At 48.0% G+C, this 15,675-nt stretch overlaps 1 pseudogene; it reads left to right on the top strand.

Annotated features, from left to right (window-relative positions):
- The window catches only part of LOC148500836 (uncharacterized), a 28,050-nt pseudogene extending 13,976 nt beyond the window's left edge, over positions 1–14,074 (top strand).
- The last annotated feature ends 1,601 nt before the right edge of the window (positions 14,075–15,675 follow it).

Here is a 15,675-nt window from a genome sequence, read left to right as displayed (position 1 = left end):
TACATTTATTATGAATTTTTATTACAAGTAAAATGTCACTTTATTACTCTGCATTTTTAAAATAGGGAATTCTGGATGAAGATAGGCCTATGGCTTTTATTAACTTGTCCTGTAAGAGGAACAATATGGCGGAAGCCTCAGGACTCACAAAGAGTCATCCTTCAGCACTCAGGAGAGGAAAAACCCCCTGTGGAGGAAACCTCTGGGGAACCATGGCTGAAGGACTGCCCTTCCCTCTGGGCATTAGGAGGCTATGCAGAGTTTGCCCAGGCCACCCACCCACCCACCGTGTATAGCCCAGTCACCACTTCTGTCACTCCAAAGCTGCCCAGAAATATCAACATATTTACCGGCCAGTGAAGCATGTGCCTGCACATTGATGGCATACCCACTTCCACAATGAAAAAGTCAGATATAAAGGATTTAGAGTGAAAACAGGGGAAGAGAAAATATTAGGAGGAGCTAGTGACAGGAAGATGGGGGGAGAGACAGAGAGAGAAACAAGAGAAAGGAGGGGAAGTGTATTGGGGCAATGTGTGTGTAAGACTATGGGGGCAGCGTGTGTGTGAGTGTATAGGGGCAGTGTGTGTGAGGCTAAGGTGGCAATGTGTGAGGCAGGGCCGGCTCCAGGGTCCGGAGCACCCTGTGCCGGCCCTCTCCACTGCGCCCTATCTTCGCCGCGCGCGATTGAAAATGGGGGTGTTGCCTAATTACCATAGGTCACGCCCCTTGTGTGACGTTATTAGGAGGTGTGCCCACCTCCAAATAATGTCAGGCTGGGGGGAGCCTCACTAGCTGGGCTTCCCCCAGCCCCTCTCCCGTCACTGAATGGATGTCGCGCGCATGCACGCAGCATCCATTCAGAGTCTCCGGGGTTCGGCACAGTCACACAGCTGCGGCGGTGGGGGTTCCCGACCTCCCAATTTAACCACCCACGGGGAACTTCTGCCCACGGGTGGAACAGCAGGACAGTGCTGTCCCGCTGAAATCGGGATTTTGGGGAGGGGTGCGCCTTCTATGGGTGGCGCCCCTGTGCGACCACACAGGTCGAACACCCCTACAGTCAGTGTGTGAGTGTGTGAGAGAGGCTATGGAGGCAGCATGTGTTTGTAAAGCTATAAGGGCAGTGTGTGTTTGAGGCTATGGGGGCAGAGTTAGTGAGGTTATGGGGCAGCATGTGTGTCTGCGGCTAAGGGGGAAGCATGTGTGTGTGTTTGAGACCAAGTGGGCAGATTTTGTATGTGAGGCTAAGGGGTCAGTGTGTGTTTGAAGCTATGGGGGCAGCGTGTGTGTGTGTGCGTGAGGCTATGGGGGTAGTGTGTAAATGTTATGGGGCAGCTTGTGTGTGTGGCTAAGGGGAAAGCGTGTGTGTGTATGAAACTGTGGGCAGAGTGTGTGTGAGGCTATGGGGGCAGCGGGTGTGTATGTGTGTGTTAGGCTATGGGGGCAGCATGTGTGTGTGAGGATATGGGGGCAGCATGTGTGTGCATGAGGTTATGGGGGCAGTGTGTGTGTATGAGGCTGTGGGGGCAGTGTGTGTGTATGTGTGTGTATGAGGCTGTGGGGGCAGTGTGTGTGTATGTGTGTGTATGAGGCTGTGGGAGGCAGTGTGTGTGTCTGTGTGTGTATGAGGCTGTGGGGGCAGTGTGTGTGTATGTGTGTGTATGAGACTGTGGGGGCAGTGTGTGTGTATGTGTGTGTATGAGGCTGTGGGGGAAGTGTGTGTGTATGAGGCTGTGGGGGCAGTGTGTGTGTATGTTTGTGTATGAGGCTGTGGGGGCAGTGTTTGTGTGTGTGAGGCTATGGGGGCAGTGTTTGTGTGAGGCTATGGGGGCAGCGTGTGTGTATGAGGCTGTGGGGGCAGTGTGTGTGTATGTGTGTGTATGAGACTGTGGGGGCAGTGTGTGTGTATGTGTGTGTATGAGGCTGTGGGGGCAGTGTGTGTGTATGTGTGTGTATGTGGCTGTGGGGGCAGTGTGTGTGTGTGTGAGGCTATGGGGGCAGTGTTTGTGTGAGGCTATGGGGGCAGCATGTGTGTGTATGAGGCTGTGGGAGCAGTGTGTGTGTGTGAGGCTGTGGGGGCAGCGTGTGTGTATGAGGCTGTGGGGGCAGTGTGTGTATGTGTGTGTATGAGGCTGTGGGGGCAGTGTGTGTATGTGTGTGTATGAGGTTGTGGGGGCAGCGTGTGTGTATGAGGCTGTGGGGGCAGTGTGTGTATGTGTCTGTATGAGGCTGTGGGGGCAGTGTGTGTATGTGTGTGTATGAGGTTGTGGGGGCAGTGTGTGTGTATGAGGCTGTGGGGGCAGTGTGTGTATGTGTGTGTATGAGGCTGTGGGGCAGTGTGTATGTGTGTGTATGAGGCTGTGGGGGTAGTGTGTTTATGAGGCTGTGGGGGCAGTGTGTGTATGAGTGTGTATGAGGCTGTGGGGGCAGTGTTTGTGTGTGAGAGTCTATGGGGTAGTGTGTGTGTGAAGCTGTGTGTGTGGCTAATGGGGAAGTGTCAGTGTGTATGAGACATAGGGGTCTATTCATGTACATTTGCGTTAACTATATGTTAATTAACACCGGACATCGCATTGGTGGTGTAATAAGTTGCAATTCATGTACACTTACCTTCTCCGCGATGCAATCCGGTATTCTGGGTCCCGGCGATCCTGTCTTCTCCTTTCTTCTGTGAGTTTACAGACGTCCCTTGGGTCTTCTTGGTCCTGCGCATGCACTGCCAATACCCCCACCGTGGGCAGCTGTTGATCCTGACGCTGGCTCTGACCCTTTGATCCGTGGGAGCAGGCGATCATGCGCTGGTGGGGGCGGGTGTGTGGCCACGGTGCAAGGGTGGGTAGGAGTTTAGGCAAAGTGAGCCGGGGGCAGTGTGGAGTCAATAGTGTGTATATATTATATTATATATACACACACATGACACATACTGGACAGAACATGTGATGTGGCAGAGTGAGCTGTCCATGGGGGGTGCAGCAGAGTGGAGGGGCGCAGGGGCAGCTTGGATGGAAGTGGAAGCGATCCGGCCGGGTCACCTTTCAATAGCGGCAGCATGGTAGGAATAGCAGCGGCAAGGGAAGGAACAGAGGGGGCGTGGGGGCAGCGGGACATCCTGGATGCCGGGTCACTTTAAAATAGCAGGGGGTAAGAAGTGGAACGGGGGCCACTGGGTCAACCAGCCAGCAGTCAGCACTGCAGGAAGTGACCCAGGATATGCATATGCATATTCCCTGGGCACCTCTGATTTGCTGCTGGCAGAAAAGGGATCGGAGGCAACAGCAGAGGAACAATACTTTATACAAATGTATGGTGATGCTATACATGCAGGAGCAGGTGCACTGCTGGAGAAGTAATATGTTTCTCCAATGGTACACTGCTCCATGGTACACTGCTCCATGGTACACTGCTCCATGGTACACTGCTCCATGGTACACTGCTCCATGAATCACACGAAGCAGATAAGGGCCCTGTTTTCAGCTAAAACAGGACACTTCACTGCTTCATGAATAGACCCCTAAGTGGGCAGAGTGTATGTGTGAGACTAAGGGGGCAGCATGTGTTTATGTGTGTGTTAGGCTATGGGTGCAGCATGTGTGTGTATGTGTGTGTGTGAGGCTATGGGTGCAGCATGTGTGTGTATGTGTGTGTGTGAGGCTATGGGGGCAGCGTGTGTGTATGTGTGTGTGAGGCTATGGGGGCATTGTGTGTGTATGTGTGTGTGTGTGTGAGGCTATGGGGCCAGTGTGTGTGTGAGGCTATGGAGGCAGCGTGTATGTGTGGATGAGGCTAGTGCGGCAGTGTATGTATGTGTGAGAGTCTATGGGGTAGCTTGTGTGTGAAGCTGTGTGTGTGTGAGGCTATGGGGCAGTGTGTAAAGGTTATAGGGCAGCATGTGTGTATGCAGCTAAGGGGGCAGCGTGTGTGGTGCAGCTAAGGGGGTAGTGTGTGTGTTTGTGTGTGTGAGGCTATGGGGGCAGTGTGTGTGCAATGCTATGGGAGCAGTGTGTAAATGTTATGGAGCAGCTTGTGTGTGAGTGCGGCTAAGGGGGAAGCATGTGTATGAGACTTAGGGGTCTATGTACTAAGCAGTGATAAGTGACAGAGTGAAAAGTGATAAGTCTGTGATAAGTGCCAGCCAATCAGCTTCCAAGTGGAGAACCAGTGGAGAAGTTGCCCATAGCAACCAATCAGCTTTCAAGTAGCATTTATCAAGTACAGTCTATAAAATAAAAGGTAGGAGCTGATTGATTGCTATGAGCAACTTCTCCACACTTTTCACAGCTTGATAAATAGACTCCTAAGTGGGCAGATCCTGTATGTGAGGCTAAGGGGGCAGCATGTGTGTGTGAGGCTATGGGGGCAGCGTGTGTGTGTGTGTGTGTGAGGCTATTGAGGTAGAGTTTGTGTGTGTCTATGGGGTAGCGTGTGTGTGTGTGAAGCTGTGTGTGTGTGTGTGTGTGTGTGTGTGTGTGTGAGGCTATGGGGCAGTGTGTGTGTGTGAAGCTGTGTGTGTTTGTGAGCTATGGGGCAGTGTGTGTAAAGGTTATGGGGCAGGGTGTGTGTATGCAGCTAAGGGGAAATGTGTGTGTGTGAGGCTAAAGGGGCAGCGTGTGTGTGTGCAGCTAAGGGAGCAGTGTGTGTGCTTGTGTTTGTGTAAAGCTATCGAGGCACTGTGTGTGTGAGGCTATGGGGCAGCATGTGTGTGTGTGAGGCTATGGGGGCAGTGTGTGTGTGAGGCTATGGGGCAGCGTGTGTGTGGGTGAGGCTATGGGGCAGCGTGTCTGTATGTGTGTGAGGCTATGGGGCAGTGTGTGTGTGTGAGGCTATGGGGCAGTGTGTGTGTGAGGCTATGGGGCAGCGTGTGTGTGGGTGAGGCTATGGGGCAGCATGTGTGTATGTGTGTGAGGCTATGAGGCAGTATGTGTGTGTAGGGGCATCTTATGTGCTGTCCGGGGCAACCTCCTCTCACCCCGGCGGCTGGCAGCCGACTGATGCGGCTGGCCGGCAACCGCGGCATTAGAAGACTCTGGGCACTAGAGTGTGCCCAGAGTCTACCGTGCATGCTCAGATTGCAAAGGAATTTTCCCGGCGATTTCCTTACCGCGCATGTGCAAAGTGCCAGAAAAATGGCCGCTGCGGCCATTTTCTGGAGTTTTGAGCAGCACTGAGACACCCGTGGGACCTCGGGGAGGTAAGCTTTAGATAATATGGGTGCAGAGTATGCGGTGTGGCCCCCCCTGGACCCGGGGGTCCGTGTGCACCGCAAACCGTGCACCCATTATAGAAACAACCCTGGTGTGAAGCTATGGGGGCAGTGTGTGTGTGTGAGGCTGTGTGGGCAGTGTGTGTGTGAGAGTCTACAGGGTAGCGTGTGTGTGTGAAGACGTGTGTGTGTGAGGCTATGGGGCAGTGTGTGTAAAAGTTATGGGGCAATGTGTGTGTGTTTATGTATGTAAGGCTATGGGGGCAGTGTGTGTGTGTGTGTGAGGCTATGGGGGCAGTGTGTGTGTGTGTGTGAGGCTATGGGGCAGTGGGTGTGTGTGTGGCTATGGGGGCAGTGTGTGTGTGACGCTATGGGGGCAGTGTGTGTGAGGCTATGGGGCAGTGTGTGTGAGGCTATGGGGGCAGTGTGCGTGTGTGTGTGAGGCTATGGGGCTGTGTGTGTGTTGCTATGGGGGCAGTGTGTTTGTGAGGCTATGGGGGCAGTGTGTGTGTGTGTCTGTGTGTGTGGCTATTGTGGCTGTGTGTGTGTGTGGCTATTGTGGCTGTGTGTGTGTAAGGCTACTGGGGCAGTGTGTGTTTGAGACTATGGGGGCAGTGTGTGTATGTGTGAGGCTATGGGGGAAGTGTGCATGTGAGGCTATTGTGGCGGCATGTATATGTGTGAAGCTATCAGGGCAGCAGTGTGTGTGTGAGGTTATGAGGGCAGTGTGTGTTTGAGACTATGGGGCAGTGTGTGTATGTGTGAGGCTATGGGGGCAGTGTGTGTATGTGTGAGGCTATGGGGGAAGTGTGCGTGTGTGAGGCTATCGTGGCAGCATGTATATGTGTGAAGCAGGGACAGCAGTGTGTGTGTGAGGTTACGAGGGCAGTGTATGTGTGTGTGTGCGAGGCTATGGGGGCAGCGTGTGTACTAGGCTGGCGTATGTGCAGGAGGCTGAAGCGCAGAAATAAAACCCAAAACCCCGCTCCCAATTTAATACCAAAAATCTCACACCTGTGGGAAATAACCCGTAGGTGCAATATTTGTGGCAAGCTGGTAATATGCAAATGCAGCAGTAGGTGTTTGACACCCTATGCCATATTTGCAATCCCAGTACATCGGTCACGATTGTGGGTGGCGCAGTGCCAATGGCCAGCTGAGTAAGCCTCAGCTTACCCAGGCTGGCCGGCTTGCGAGGCCCATAAACTTCATCCGTGGACACAGCCCCTGGCCTTGCCACTCCCGGAAAACGGAGCTGGCACACCCCATTTCCGTTAACGCCGGCTCTCCAGATAAGAGCTGTCCTTTGTGATGGCTCCGGAGAGAGGCATTTCCGAGTGTAACACCCAGAAGTCCCTCTGACGTCCTTCTGCGAATGTGCAGAAGGATGCTGGGAGTGATGGGGGGGATCTGATTAGACCCCTCTGAGGAGAGGCATCCCAAAATGAAGCCCATAAGCTTCTATTGGGGAATGCTACCTGAAGATGGCATTACCCATCGGGACAAAGCACCAGAAGCATCGCATTCCAGTGCTAAGTACATATGGGGTATGTGGTAAAACCACTGAAAACTGCATTTTCGGGGGTTTTATAGCACTTTCCCCTTTAGAACATCCCGCCCACAGTCCTATCCAAACAGCACTCACCGTTGTTCTCCAGTCAGAGGTCCCAGATGCTGCTGCAGGTGGCATTGTCCTAGTAGGTGGGAGATTTGGTTTTTATCCGATAAGGTCCTGTCCTTAAGGTCATATAGTAGGGTAGTCACCCTCCAAGTCTGCAGATACACCCAACTGAGTCACCTCTATGCTGTGTCATGTCAGTGTCCTGGCTGTGTGTGACAGAGGCATCAACAGCAAAGCACTGGCACAGGCAGTTACCATTATGACATCACAGCATGACCTCACAGACACCTCACCTGACAGGCCAAGGCTGGTTATTTCTGGTTTGTGGCCCCTGTTGTCTCCTGCATTACTGATATAAGGGATATGTGGGGGCGATTTCACTCCCTATTTAGAACTATTGCATTCACATCAGAATATTATCTATTATATTTATGGCAGGGATTCCCTATTAATAATTGGCTACATGAGGCTTTTTATTAACCCAATTTTCATTGTGGTTAAAAAAAAATTTACGTTACAGTATATCAGTAATCACCTCAGTTACAGATTTAGTATAGCTTGAAATATTTATGTTGTATAATTATTAAGGATAACAAAAAAAATGAATAGTCTAATAAATGTTATGAACATTAAGCATAAATTTAGATAAAACAGATCAATGTTCCACTAAAAATACCATATATACAAGTACAGAGTATATGGTGATGTAAGGTGCTGCGCTGTGGTTGAATGAAAGGATTGACACCAGAATGGATAAGTCAACTGTAGACAGTTGTGTGTAAAGTCCATGTATGATTAGAGATAAGTGGTTCGGATTCTGTGGAATCTGAACCGCTCCGAACATAGGGGATCCGAGTCCACCCGAACCCTGTTCGGTTGTTCCCGCCTGACTCGGATCCCCGTTTGGGGCCAAACGGCGGCCGTCTGATGTCGGATTCTCACTAAAGAATCCAACATCAGGGCTCCTCGAGTGTAGGGCAGACCACTGTGATAGCGGTCTGCCCTGCACAGAACAAACACACAGCCGCCAGCGGCAGCTGTGTGTTTGTTACAGCAGCCAATGAGAGTCACACAGACTCTCATTGGCTGCTGCATGGAGGGAGCCAGCTGGAGCTCACTCATGAGCTCAGTCTTCCGGCTCCCTCCTCGTCGCGTGGCAGCAGAGCGGACGGCGGCTGGAGTGGGGATACAGGTAAGTTGTTTTTTTGTGTGTGTATGGGTCCTGCTAATGGAGGGGCCTACTACTGGGGGGGGCATACTACAGGGGGCCTGCTACTGGGGGGCCTGCTACTGGGGGGGCATACTACAGGGGGCCTGCTACTGGGGGGCCTACTACTGCGGGGGCATACTACAGGGGGCCTGCTACTGGGGGCCTACTACTGGGGGGGCATACTACAGGGGGCCTGCTACTGGGGGGCCTACTACTGGGGGGCCTACTACTGGGGGCATACTACAGGGGGCCTGTTACTGGGGGGGCCTATTACTGGGGGAGAATCCTACAGGGGGCCTGATACTGGGGGGCCTACTACTGGGAGGGCATACTACAGGGGGGGCATACTACAGGGGGCCAGCTAATGGGGGGCATACTACTGGGGGGGCATACTACTGGGGGGCATACTACAGGGGGCCAGCTAATTGGGGGGCATACTACTGGGGGGAGAATGCTACTGGGGGCCAGCTAATGGGGGGCATAGTACTGGGGGGGGCATATTACTGGGGGCCTGCTTAAGGGGGGCATACTATTGGGGGGGCATACTACTGGGGCCTGCTTATGGGGCATACTACTGGGGGTCATACTACTGGGGGCCAGCTAATGGGGGGCATACTACTGGGGGGGGCATACTACTGGGGGCCTGCTTATGGGGGCATACTACTGGGGGGGCTGCTACTGGGGGTCATACTACTGCAGGGGCATACTACTGGGGAGGGCATACTACTGGGGGCCTGCTAATGGGGGGCATACTACCGGGGGGCATACCACTACTGGGGGCACTGCATAGGGGGCCCTACTACTAAGGGGACTGCATAGGGGGCACCTCTACAGGGGGCATTGTGTAAGGGACACCACTGCTGGGGGCATTGTGTAAGGGACACTATTGCTGTGGGCATTGTATAAGTGGCACTACTACTGTGGGCATTGTATAAGGGGCATTACTACTGTGGGCTTTGTGTATAAGGGTCACTACTGTGGGCATTGTGTAAAAGGGGTCACTACTGTGGGCATTGTGTAAAAGGGGCACTACTGTGTGTCGTAACATAAATAAGAGACAGTACTTTATGGTGTAATGTGAATCGGGCACTATGGCCCTCATTCAGAGCCGTACGCTATTTGCGGTCGTTCGTTTAAAAACAAGGGGTGGCTATTCAAATGATCCGTACGCACATTGCAGTCTGTTCACACCTCTAAGTCTGAACGAGCGAGCAAAACATACGCTCGTTTATTTCTTAAAAACGCCCCCTGGCCGCTCGCATCCTACGTCATGTCCGCTATTTATTAGATTAATCGAGTACATCGACCAGCGTATGAACTGCTCGCTATTCTTGTGGTTGGTGTTTGCTACCACAAATTTGCGTGCAGTTCTGGCTATAAAATAACCCAGTGACGTGGTCAATGACGCTGCTGTTTTAAATATACACACCCATAAAACGCCCGTTTTGACCTTTAAGCACGCCTGCGTTCGGATCTCCACTCCCCATTTTCAAACACCTTCCCCTGTTACCACCCACATACGCCTCATTCTGTCACTCAAAATAGCAGGCACTCGCTATATAGCGTACAAAGGATTTTCAGCCGCACTGACTGGTTCGCGCATGCGTACTAAAAAGCGTACGCATGCGCAGATGTGCAAACATCGCTCGGAACGAGCGTACTGCCGCTAACGAGCGGCTCTGAATGAGGGCCTATGTGCGGTGTAATGTGAATAAGATTGTGCACTGTGCTCCTAGGGCCGTAGCCCACTTTGTAAACAAGTACTGTGATTCTGCTGGCCGTACCCCACTGGGTGGGTGCACTACTTTTCATTTCTGCCACTTCTGTGTGGCAATGTGTCATAGATGTACTTTATACTGTGGTGTCTGTGTCGTTGTGCCGCTGCTTTGCCGCTTAGTAACCAGTCAGCTCACTGCAACCTTTGGCCAATAATGTTGAAAACAATATTATAAGCTGTGAGGTGTTCTAAATTGACTGGAAATTAATGTTATTGAGGTTAATAATACTCTAGGAAGAAAAAAAAGACCAATTTATGTGATTTTAGCTTTTTTTGTAAATTTTTGTAAAAAAATCCAAATCCAAAGCCAGTCACCGCAGTTTGGCAAATCCAAATCCAAAGCCAGACGACAAATTAAAACCAAATCCAAATCCGGCAAAAATGTTTCGGCGCACATCCCTATGTATTACATGTTATTTCCCATGGTCAGAAGACATATCCATTTATCACTGAGATAGAGCTGCTGTCTGCTGTGCAATGAAATAGGTAGCTAGCTCGTACACAATAATCCCAGTAATGAACACAGGGCCTGATTCAGAGCCGCACGCTCTTTAAGAGCGCTCGCTCTGAATAAGGTTTTTTCTTTTATTACTATTTTCCGGCCTACTGGCCACTCGCTAAGCTGTGGGTGACAACCCACAGCTTTTGCGAGCGGCCAGGTGATGGTCACGATGGTCGTGACCATCGCAACCATCGGGCTTGCGACGAGACCCTTGTGGTAGGGTCTCGTCCATCGCAAGCCCCAGTGGACTTCCTGCTCTAATAGAAAGTCCACCTACTGACATCACTAGTGATGTCAGTAGGGCCGCCCACAAACGGAAGGCGTTCCCTCAGGAACGCCTTCGTTTGTCCAGCCACCCCACCTGCCCACCTCCAAAATGGGATGAGCTGTCAATCACAATATAAATCCGCCCCGTTTTGGTACAAGACACGTAGCCAAGTCTCACTCATGTACATGCCGGAGGCGCGCATGCGCAGGGGGCAAACATCGACCCGCTTGTGAGCGCATAGCACTTGTGAGTGGGTCTAAATCAGCCCCAGAGGTCACTCGTGCACAGTATAAGCAGTTCTGCTCCTAAAATGTATCCCGGCTGAGGGCGATATGGTAAGCCGTGGCCCGACACAGAGTGATGGCTGTCCATGAGGTTAATCTGTGGAAGTATAAAGGGGGAAGAACCCTTAATGGGGGCACAAAATTCAAAACAGAATAAATAATTCCAAATGCATAAAACTTAGCTTTTAATATATTTTAAATAAAAGTCACGAGGTATCTGGGGCCCAGTGAGTATAAACCTCTTCAGTCAAATACCCTTAAATTGGGCCATATTATGGAAGTCACAAACTATATGTAAAAACCATATGGTAAGATATCAACACTTTATACCCTTATTGGTTGATGTAGATCATGTCAAAATCACATATATATGGGCTAAGACACAAGTTCCCAAATTGATGAAAATAACAGCGGAAAATATAAAATAGTCTCACAAACTCCTATTGAGCGTGGGAATGGCAGGAGTAACTTTATCCCTTACACTGATTCCAAAATAAGCTATGGTAAACACTTTCATAAATACATAGCTGCTACAAGGTTGCAGTAAACTGTGACACAAAGTTATATTATATTATTTGAAAATCGTATAGCACACAGGATACAAATTGTAACATTTGCTATGTAATCAATGGAATGATAGGTTGCTTTTTTATATTAGAAAAGAGTGTAGCACTATGTATATAATATCGCAGTGGACAAAAAAATCATGCTACCTAGCAAAATATCTTTTCAATATATATGTATTAGAGTGACAAAAATATTAAAACAGTGGTATCAACAAAAATGCATCACAGGTCATCCAATACACATAACTTTGAGGGTATTTCAAGTTTGTGCCCCCACTAAAGGTTCTTCCTCCTATATAATTCTATGGATTCCTTTCTTAGGTGGACTGTAGGAGTATTTGCTTGATAAGTGTTACTTTTGCTGTTAACCTTGGGGAGCACCACCAACAAAGATAATCAATAATTAGGAGGTTATTCTTTTCCTAATATGCTCTAAAATAGTTATTTGAAGGTTCTAATACTGTTATTAGATTTATTAACTCTGAGACTACTTGACACAAGAATGCAGAATATTTCTGTAGTTGTTTAAGTATAGAGGTGTGCAAAGCTCCTGGTGCTCAATTGGACTTGTTTGAAATTAAAGAAACGTTTTTCACATAAATGAAATAGGAACACTCAAAAAAAGGGAGAATCTGAAATTTTGTATCAGTAAACAACGCTTACATCAATTTTTCTGGACAACCTGGATAATACAAATCAATCTCTACATTATATAAAGTACATTGTTGTGATGTATCTTTAATGGTTTAGGCAGCATAAGCCCTCACTTGGAAATTTTTATTGAGTTGCTTGCTTCAATAAAATTGTCACTTCTCGGCTCCCTTTTGTCATACATTAATGTTTCATACACATAAACCTTCTCCGACAAATGCTCTATAGAATAGTGAAAACGGCATCAAAATCCATCCAGTGGTTCTCGAGATTAGCCCGAACACACAGACAGATGCCTACCAGGGACTTTATTTTATACTATGTATAGATTCTAAAGAATATTGGGAATCACAAATAACAATTGTTTGATAAAGACATTAAAGAAATGGTTTCTTTAAGGCTTTCTATGAAGGTAAAAACATTTCTGGTGTAATATCACTTGAGCCTCTGCAGTATTTTATTGGCCAGATTAGGCAGCTAAAGATTCAGGACCTCATTCAGAGTCTCTCGCGAGCGCTGTGCACTCGCAAGCGGCCCGATGGTTTGTGAACGCGCATGCGCATGCTTCGTTCTGCTCGTGCGCAAACTACTCTGTACGATCGCAGCCCGCTCACTCGCCCATCAAAGACAGCCCAGTGAAATGAGTGACAGGAGAGGCCGTTTGTGGCTGGTAACAGGGGCAGGACACTAATAACAGGGGTGTGGAGGTGTGAACGCAGGCGTGCCTGAGTGTTTCAACGACGTTTTTAAGGTGTGCATAATTAACAGGCAGCGTCATAGTACACGTCACATGCTTGGTTTTTACACTGAAATCCTTGCAGTGCTTGCGGCAGTGTAAGGCAACCACAAGCGCTGTGATCGCAACCGATGGTGCTCGATGTACCAGTGTTTTAATACACTTCCTGCAGATGACGTGCGCAAGTGGGCATCTCAACATAGGCTAATGGGTGTCAGCATACACAGAGCGATCGCTGGCACAGCCAAAGTGGGTGTGCTTATGCCTTGGCGAGCGATCACTTCCCATGGCGTCACTTTGAAAAATGTACATACGCTGGATGTGAGAGAGCGGTCACTTGCGAGAGACTCTGAATGAGATCCTCAGTTTGATCAATCCAAAGAAGCGATATGAAAAATCGTAATTCAAATAAATCCTGGAATGTTTGGCCAAGAAGAGCATGAAGTTGGAGTCCGTGAACATCATTTGTGGTGGGGAGATCCCTTTGTTCTACTCTGGTCTAGAAATCCTGGACAGCATTATGGAGCTGAGCCGGAAGGAAAGTCACATAGACCTCCACCATATTGACTTACGTAAACTCTCATTTACTCTAAGTGATGGTTTTATAAGACTTATTGCTACTGGGAGATCAAACCTCCATAGTTTGTACATCAATAATAGAACGTTAGTTTGCAAAGTAACTCCTGACACTCTGATAGAGGTTCTACGAGTGTGTCCTAAATTGTCTGTTTTAGGTGTTTTTTGTGCTAGTCTATCAGAAGACGTATTTCAAGAACTGATGAAGCCAGAAAGGCCGCCCTTTACCCATCTAGACATCTTCTGTGAGCATTTAGACAAATACTCTCTTGCTGTCTCTGATAAAGATTGGGGAGCACTCTGTCAACGCCACGTCTCTCTGTCTGTTGATCTAGAGTTTGACCACACAGTCCCAGCATGGAAAATCCCCCAAAACTTAAAGACAAATATCCCTGTAGCCACATTACAAACCAACACTGAAGGAAATGACAAATCAGCTGTGTTTCGTCAGCAATCACTACACACAGACTCTGAGGAAGCTGGTAATAAAGATTACCTCCTCCAGCAGTTTCAACTCATGTCTCATTGACCTAGCTAGAAAATGTATACAGTTGGAAGAAATTCACTGCTACTGTGTAGCAGAACCAGATGTAATGCAATCTGATATGGTCACCATCCATAGAATAGTGGAGAATTTTCTTTACGACAGTGTACAAATAGACATATCACAGTCCCTCTGACTACTGGGAGAAAATTTGGAGGCCCTTTTACAAACTGGACAGAAAAGAAATATGCCCGCGCTCGGTTTTACCCATATCATACATGGTACCAGCAGCATGGCAATATTAATGCCATATATGTATACAAAACAGAAAAACTTTTGCTATCAGCGCTAACAATAATATACTGCAAATTTATGTGTGTGCAGCAAATAAAACAAAGGGGATTTTGTCATGATTTGATCAAAGCATTTAAGCCTGCAGCCCAGCATCAAGGGACCCCATTTTTCTGCTGGTCCCTAACACTAGCATATATGCCTAGCACATCATTACATTGCAGTTAAATGTACTCACCTCCTAGATACAGAGGGACACATCTATACAGGGCTGGCTGTTAGCCACACCCAAGTAGGCCTTTTATAGCCTTAATTGAAAGCTGCCATGATAGCACAAGGCAAAATGTTGAAACAAAACAGAAAAGAAATATGCCTTTTACAAACTGGCTTTGCTTTACTTAAGCTGTCCACCCTCCAGTGTGTACTCAGAAAGAGTTTTCAGGACAGCCAGGAACTTTGTCAGCGATCGGGATACTTCAGAAGGATACTTCCTCAAAATGTGAAAAAGATGATGTTCATCAAAATGAACTATAAATTCCATGAGGTAGACTTTTAAAGACAATTACGTTAAAGTAGAGAGACTTCTGTAATGGTGGATTCCAATTGGGATGAATTAATATTGTGTGAAGTAAACACTGATGAGGGTGAGGAAGAGAATGATGACAACATCTTGCCACTATAGAGATCATTGACAGTACTGTTAGTTTAGCTGCCTTAAACCCATCATTACCAACAACACTGTTAGTTGCCTTAATCCCATCATTAACCACACTGTTAGCTGCTCATTTGTGTTTTGTGGGGGCAAGAAACATGTTAGCTGCTCATTGGTGTTTTGTGGGGGCCCAAACAAACTAATCACTTCAGCCACAAAAGTGGCAGTCCCTGTCACTGAAGTGTTTGGTTTGTTAAACTGCGCACGTCCTTTTAACATACAACTTTAGGGTGGGAGGGCCAAAGGACAATTCCACCTTGCACTGCTTGACAAGCAGTGTACTGTTTGTTACTGTACTTTTCTGGGGCGCTCATTTGTATCTTCAATGCCATCCTTCACCAGCTTCTCATCCAGGCATATAGGCCCCATTTCCTGTAGCTTCTCAGCAGATACAGACTAGTATCATCAAATCATATAATTAATTATTCAATTTGACTAAGCCTTAAATCCTGAGGAATCAACTTCATTGGCATTTTGGATTCTTGTTTTTCAACAATGGTTTCCACTTCTCTAATTTGCTCTTTGAAGGTTAAATTATCAACACTAATCATTTCATCAATAATCAATCAAATAACTTCATCAGGATTTTGGATGCTTGTTTTTTACCAAAGCTTTCCATTTCTCTGATTTGCTTTTTTATGGTTATATTATCAACACTAATCAATTAATCAATCAATAAATCAATTAATCAATCAATCAATCAATCAATCAAACAACTTCATTTGGATTTTCGATGCTTGTTTTATAATAATGCTTTCCACTTCTCTGATTTGCTTATTTTATGGTTAAAACAT

The sequence above is a fragment of the Taudactylus pleione genome, unplaced genomic scaffold (assembly GCF_031769625.1).
Source record: "Taudactylus pleione unplaced genomic scaffold, aTauple2 ptg000545l, whole genome shotgun sequence".
Taxonomy (NCBI): domain Eukaryota; kingdom Metazoa; phylum Chordata; class Amphibia; order Anura; family Myobatrachidae; genus Taudactylus; species Taudactylus pleione.
This window is presented reverse-complemented; position numbering and strand designations above follow the sequence as displayed.